Genomic DNA, 6,439 nt, shown 5'->3' with positions numbered 1-6,439 from the left:
GTTGAGCGGTGTATGGACGCGAAAGTCTGTCTTTTAGACTCGTGCTGCCTGCGGCGATTTGTCGATGGCTATGGTCGAGGTGGCCCGTTCAGTTGCTTCGACCCATGGCGTCCAGCCGTGTCTCTTCTCCAAAGGGCAGTCTTAAAAAAATATGTGCATGATGATTGTTTCGAGGAGACTGATACGGTGGTCCTCTCCCCTTGCGACACTGCACACCACTTGCGATTTTCACTCAAAATGACTGAGTCACGCGCTCATTGCCAAAATGGGGTGAGGAGTTTTGACTCGTCTTTGATCCATCATTCCTGCGTCGTAGGCAGCCCGAGGCATGAACAGAACTGACATGACTTACGATGCTAGCAGCGCCAACAAGCCTCGGGAATTTCTATCAAAAGTTTCAACAACTCAAGGGCGTCCGAACTTGTGGCGGTTCCGGAAGATTCCAGATGCTCGGGTGAATGCTCTTCATGCCCTTTCAAATGTTGACGATGATGCTTTCTATTACTTTTCTCGCTGCGAAAGTTGTGCAGTTTCAATCCGGGCGTACATTACAGCTTAACGCGCAACTTCAGACGTAGGTCGCTGATCCTCTGCCAGATCGACCATGGCCTACACCCGACAGCCTTAAAACACTTGCGCTCGTAATGCCGACTTTGCCGTCCTGCTCGCTGCCAACAGGTCGGGGGGGGCTACTTCTTGGTAGTTTGCCTCTTCCTAGCTACCCACGTGCACCTGGGCCATATACATCAGAAATGCGCTGTAAAGTTGCTGCATTAGAATCGGAAATTGAGGAAACAATCGATGAAATCGAGCTTATAGTTGATTATGCTCATACAGTCAACCAGCCAATCGAGGAAGCTAGGGCAGTCCATCATGTCCACACGTGCGCTTCGTTTGGGTTCGGGAGCTTCCATTCACTTTCCATAGGCCCTGGGATATCGAGCGGTCGATCTTTAATCGACGTAAAAGCGTCGGTGATGGGCGTGGCTATACTGATACAGCTGCTGACTGGACTAGGCGGTTCGAAACAGATTGGACGCGCGTCGTCTCAACACAGAGATTCAGAAAACTTGTCAGCAAGGAGCTCGCGGATAGGGAAATCAGCGAAATCATTGTTGGCCCTTTGCGGGATCTTTGCGAAAAGGAGTATCCGAATATCATGGCCGCGTTTTATCATTATTCCGCTTTTGACGGTGAGATGGGTCTACCTCCATCCGGTGTCCTTTGTCTTGCACTCCCTCACGCGATTGAACTAGGCGATGGCGGTACTTCGTGCTTTTGCGTTCGAGAAAACTCATACCTGCGTTTCGTTCAAGACATAATTGGCAGTGAAGAGAAGCACTCATCGGAGTAATCAACATTGGTGTATTCTTGTATAAAACCAATGAACATATATCTACCTAACGTCAGGCGCCGGCAGCTCCCCTTGGCTGTCTGGCAAGATATCCAGATCATCTTTATCACGGTGGGTCATATTTATCGCTAGGATAGGCTTAACTTGGTGACATAGGTAAACAAAGAGGAAAGGTCAGGTGTGGCTAGTGCGGATATCAACCTAGACACTTGTCTAATGGGACACGAATGGCTTGAAGCAATTATTCGAATCGGCTCAGTACTATATCGCAAACGCCATGCAGATGCGCTCGTTATAGCCACGAAGCACCTGTTTGCCGCAATGCGAGAAAAACTTCCGCCGACAGCGTGGGACGTTGATCTAGATGCATATCGACAAGGGCGCCTGTATACTCAAGAGGTTGAAAAGGTCTTTCTTCGCGTGCAAAAAGAAATCGAGGCTCTCTATGGCTGCTACAGCATGTATCAAATGGGTTCGAAGGAGCGACGCGGTATGCATTTCGGCCCGGCGCGCGCTATCTTTGGCATTGATATTTGGAACCAGATGCTGAGCGATGCGCTATGCGGCGCTTAGAGAACTGAGTGGAAGACCACTAGGATGAACTTTTTTTGATACACCCAAATATAGGCAGGCCTCTTTGACAGCGGTAATAGTGAGTTGTTCCTTAAGCGACAAGACTACAAACTTCTGTTCTTTTGGTCGCGGCTCTTGCCCCTCGATGAGTATGATAGACAGAGGGTTGGGCAATTATCCTTCGTTGATTTTCTGGAGCTCCTTGCAAGGTGCGCTGATGTCCAAGCAGAGAAGCTCGTTCGCAGTGATAGTAAGTACAAGCAACCGCTTGCCGATTCACTGGCTGGGTTCCTTGACGTCCTACTGACTGGGATTGCTGCACAGTGTTCAGGGAAGCTGGTCGTCATCGCACCTGGCAATTCGAATAACGGCAAGGTTGTTGCAGATCTCTCACAGTATCTTCATTTTTGCCGATGAACACGCTGTATTCTATTTACTACCTCCGAGGTATCCTGAGTGGGATTTCGTGAGACGGATCAACCGAATTCGATTAGTCGATCATAAAACACGTGCAATTACGTTGGAATGAATGCACCCGCATAAAGGTTCTGCTCTATTCCGACGTTTCTGGAGCAAAAGAGTGGCCGAAACGAGCGCAGCCCCTATGTGAGGTTGAAGTAACCTGAAGTAACCTAGGTTGAATAGGCAGCCCTATGTTGAAGTAACCTGTGGTCGTCAGCCGCCGCCGCCGGGCAGTGTGTGGGCCGCAGGGCTTCACGGATGTGCTCGGAGGCTGATGGAGCGGCTTGTCCGGTGCTCTAGGCGCCTCGAATGGCTCATATGGACCACTCGATGTCCATAACTGCAACAAAGGCGTGGGGAACAACATAGGCGTGTAAAATTACCATAGCCCGGCTCGACAGCCACGGGTGGCGTAGCAGCGTTATGAATTTCATGGAGGGCATCGGTTGTGAGCTTGTTTAGCGACAAAAACTTCGACTTGGGAGTAGTTAGTGGGGTGGTTAGCACCTGATTCGCCACCGATCCTTGGACTTCGTGCAGGAGAAAGTCGTGATATTTACGGATGTGATCATTGAAGGGAATGAAGGGAGGATGATCAGCCTGAGTAAGTTAGGAAGAGAAGTTGCTTGGTATGCACAGGAGAGTGCGCTGATCAATATCCGATGAATCATCGTAATAAGCGGGTTCAAGGACACCATATGCTTGTCCTGGGATTGGTCGCGGAGGAAATACTCCGACATCTTCAGGCTCCGACATCTAACAGGCTCAGCGTAATACACAACTTGTGGGACGATGTCACAAACATTGAGCTCACATCCAAGCCCACTCAGCGATGTCCTATTACGAACACCGGGCCAAGAGGGTCATGCCCACTTCGAACATCGGGCCAAGAGGGCCATACGGGCACGGAGCCTTCGGGAAATATTCTTACCAGGAGCGGGAGAGTCGGCTCAAGTCGGCATCAATATTTACCTGTAGGCGGCGAAAGTTCTCAGAATGGATGGTTTTTGCGGCAAGGATGCGGTCCTCGAGGCCTGGGAGGTCGCTCAAGACGTCTGATGCAGCTTTAGAGACAGTACAGAGAGCTTCGAGGGCAGCTTCAGCAGCCCGGAGATGGGAGGCTGCAAGTTTGTTGATGCTACCCAAACTGGCCGCACCCCAAAGCACCGCGACGGCAACATCAAGAACATGGCCGCCTCGCAGAGCACAAAACCTTGCAAATTTGCTGAAAGCAAGAATGACGTGGCGCCTTGAGCGTGGGTTTGATGCTGCAACTATCTTGCCCTGCAGTGCACTCGCTGCGTGATCAAGGACAATAGACGTGGCCTTATCCCCAGCACACGCGACGGCTAGGGCATCTTTTGCGAGCGCACCGCAAACAGTAGCCGCTGCATTGGAGCTAGCGGTATCCGCCCCTTCCAACATCGCAACGGCAGACGCGAGAGAATAAGTGATTCCGATTTTTTTTGCGCAGACGGAAATTAGATCGGACACACGCCCATCAATCCACCATTCAAGGGACTCACGGCATTCTTCGGATGAGCTCAAGCAATCAAAGATTTCAACTTGAGCATTGGCTTGGGTATCGACCCTGGAGCAATACGACATATTCAAAGCAGCTAAGCCCTGTCTAACACGCTCGAGGAGAGACTCAAGGAGCTTTCGAGCATGAGCCGCCGTGAGACTATTTGGGCGCATTCGCGAGTTGACAGCAAAACAAGCAGCCCAGGTGGGAGTGGCGGCTTCAGCAATTCGAAGATGCCGATGACGAGAGAAAGAAGCGAGCCGTGACAGCAGCAATGCAAGGTGTGCATGTTGTTTCATGCAGTCAGCAATGCCTGTAGCGACAATGCAGTCGGGAATGGCCATCGCAAGCTCTGCTGCAAGTTCTGCTGCGCTAGTTCCCAGGGCTAGGCCGAAAGTCTGATCAATGAAACTCTGGCGGGTGAGCCTTAGATCACATTCAACTTGATCAAATATCAACTCAACAATCCCTACAAGAATCGAAATTGTCTCATCACCAAATGGCCTGATGCTAGGATTATTGACAGCTGAGGCTCTGAGCAACTGAACAGCTCCAGTTCGCACGACTGGATCTCGGGTTTCATCACTCGCGACATCACAAACAACCTCAAAGGCACTCGCTACAACAGCCGGGAGAGACACCATTGAGCGCTGCCGGACTGCAAACGCCGAGACGGAGCTAAGCACCTTTCGAATTCGTCCGCTACACCCTACACCACCAATGACTGCCGCTTTAAGAGCTGGCCCAAGGAGTGTTACAGCGTGAGCCTCGCACCGTATGCGCGCCGTCCTCTCGTCCGAATCCACTGATGATGAACTCAAGTACCCCGTGCTTCGCCCCGGCCCTGAGTAGCAGCGTGAACCAACCGCACCAACGTGGATATCAGGCACAGACATACCATCTGCGCTCCCCATGTGCTCTAGCACCGCCAATGCTGTTATTGGTTTGAGTGTTTGGAATGCTGGCAAATCGAGCAAATCGAGCATTGCGGGCGCAGGCGCGGCGATAGCGGCCACCGCTATCACAAGTTCGGCCTGTACAGACATAGTTTCGTCCTGGCACCTTAAAGATCTTTGGAATTCGGGGATTGATCCTAGTACTGATAGAATTGCAATCACTAGCGCATGCCTATCTTCCACGTAATCACCTCGCTTAGCTTTGGTCGCCAGAATCGATGCACCATAGATGCCATAAAATGACTGTGAACTTTGTACTAGATGCAATGCGCTTGCCCATGCGACAACGCTGTGCTCAAAGTGCATAACAGATTCGTGAGCAGCGATTCGCGCAGTGGTCGTTGAGGTGGACGAATGCAATACCATTATTGCAGCGCGGAGCTCGTCATTGCTGAGCGACATTATTAACTACTAATTCTAGAACTTGGTAAATAATCCAATGATAATGATTCCTGCCGTTTGGACGCGGATCACGCGGCGACGCCTGCCGACGGCGAGCCTCGTGGGCTGGTCAATGATTCGTGTCTCTACGGGACTCGAGCATCGACACGCGCAGAGCATGCCGTCGATCATGCCCACCGCCGCGCGTCGTCCGCGCGGTCTCCGCGGCGGCGGTCTCAAACTGCCCGCGCGCGAAGCGCGGGAAAATTTGAGCTTCCCTTGGGTCTTTTCCGTCAAAATTGCGCTGGAAACGACCTGTGCGCCTGCTCCACGGAAGTACGAACGATCGCCTTCGCCCCGCCACGGCGCACACAGCGCGAGGGAAATTTGGAGCTCGGAGGCGTAAGCTAGCTTCAATACCCGTGTCGTTGTCTCCAGCCCCGCCCCCCCGGCGCCTGCGGCGCTCTCTCGGCGCCTCCGGCGCCGCCTCCCGGCGCCTTCGGCGCCGCCCCTCGGCGCCTTCGGCGCCGATTTTTTTCTTCTCTTTTCTTTCTTGAAGTGTGGAAACACCAAATCGCCGCCCAATTCCCCTCCTTGTTATAGAGAGATAGAGAGGTTTGTACCTTCCTAGCGGCTCGCTGGTACAGAGCCACCCAGGATTCTTCCCCTCTCCTTGGTACTTTCTACCCCTGCTATAGTTGCGCCCCGCACTGTAATAGACGGGGAGTCTTCCTGGACCTAGTGAGGCAAGTCCTCTGCCCGTTCGCCTAATAGCCCGGCCCCCGTATACTACGGTAGCTGAAGCAGTTTCTGCGGTCGATCAAAAGTTAGATAGGGCGGCTTCAAATCTTGAAGAGAGAGCAGATAGGGCCGTCACAGACATACCCTGCCAATGTTACTTGCCGGAACCGCCCAATACCCTCAGTCGTACTGTCTGTTTGGACGTGGCGCTTCTAGTGCAGCTACAATGTGCGGCGCATCTTCAACGCGCGATTTCCCAGCCGGACTATAGCAGGCACCCTCATCAAGTTAGCCAACTTGTGGTCCACGAAGCACTCAGCACATCGATGTGGAAGACCGAGAATTTTTCTTTTGCCCGTGGACTAGATCGCGGGGGCATTTGTCGAGGCAATTGTCAGGGGTTCGAGGGGGGCTATTTGCGCGAAGTTGCCAGCGAGATTAAATCAT

The sequence above is a fragment of the Aureococcus anophagefferens genome (assembly GCF_000186865.1).
Source record: "Aureococcus anophagefferens unplaced genomic scaffold AURANscaffold_47, whole genome shotgun sequence".
NCBI classification, from domain to species: domain Eukaryota; class Pelagophyceae; order Pelagomonadales; family Pelagomonadaceae; genus Aureococcus; species Aureococcus anophagefferens.
The sequence above is the reverse complement of the archived record's forward strand: the minus strand, read 5'-3'. Positions refer to the sequence as shown.